The sequence below is a fragment of the Lygodium microphyllum genome, chromosome 12 (assembly GCF_053477565.2).
Source record: "Lygodium microphyllum isolate KBCC chromosome 12, Lygodium_microphyllum_v1.1.10, whole genome shotgun sequence".
Lineage (NCBI taxonomy): Eukaryota > Viridiplantae > Streptophyta > Polypodiopsida > Schizaeales > Lygodiaceae > Lygodium > Lygodium microphyllum.
This window is the reverse complement of record NC_141146.1, coordinates 94419578-94420403: the sequence shown is the minus strand read 5'-3', so window position 1 is coordinate 94420403 and position 826 is coordinate 94419578.

Genomic DNA, 826 nt, shown 5'->3' with positions numbered 1-826 from the left:
ATTTTTTGGTCATTTTCTACAGTAAACAGCAAGCAGTTTTGAACTGTCTACAGTCTTCTAGGCATTATGGCGAGTTCGTCCACTTATCATGCTATTTTCAACATCACTAAGCTTGATGGTACGAATTACTCTTATTGGAAGAGCCAGATTTGGTAGGTGTTGGTGCAGAAATCGCAGATCAAACCTTTGAGGTTAAGTGGGCATCCGCCTGCGACTATGCCAGATGAGGAATGGCTTGAGCTTGATGAGTTATGCAAGTCCACTATTGTATTGTTTCTCATAGAACAGGTTCACTATAATGTCTTTGAGGAAGAGCAGAGTGCATGGCAGTCTTTTGAAATTAATCTAGCAATAATTAGGAGTTGTCGGAAAATATCAAAAATCTCTATGACAAGAAAAGTCCAGCGAGTCAGATGTATTGGCTGAAGCAGCTTATGGATCTGCGCATGAAGGAGAATGTGACTATGTTTGCTCACTTGAGCTAGTTCCATGCTATACTCAAGAACTTGACTTCGCAGGACATCACTTTTGCAAAGGATGTCACTCCTCTTTTCTTGCTTGGTACTCTTAATGAGTCATGGGATGTATTCCGCACTACATTATGTGCCTCTACTGCTACCTTGAAATTATCTGATGTTGAGAGTGCTCTTCTGCAGGAAGAGGTTAACCGTAAGAATTTGGATGCCTCTCGTGTGTCTCATGCTATGACAGTTAGAGGCAGGAATGATGGATATGGAAAGCATGGCAGTGGTAGTGGCCGTGGACAGGATTCTCAGATATCTCGGTCCAAGTCTCGTGGGAAGTCACATAGCAAATCCCGTTGCAG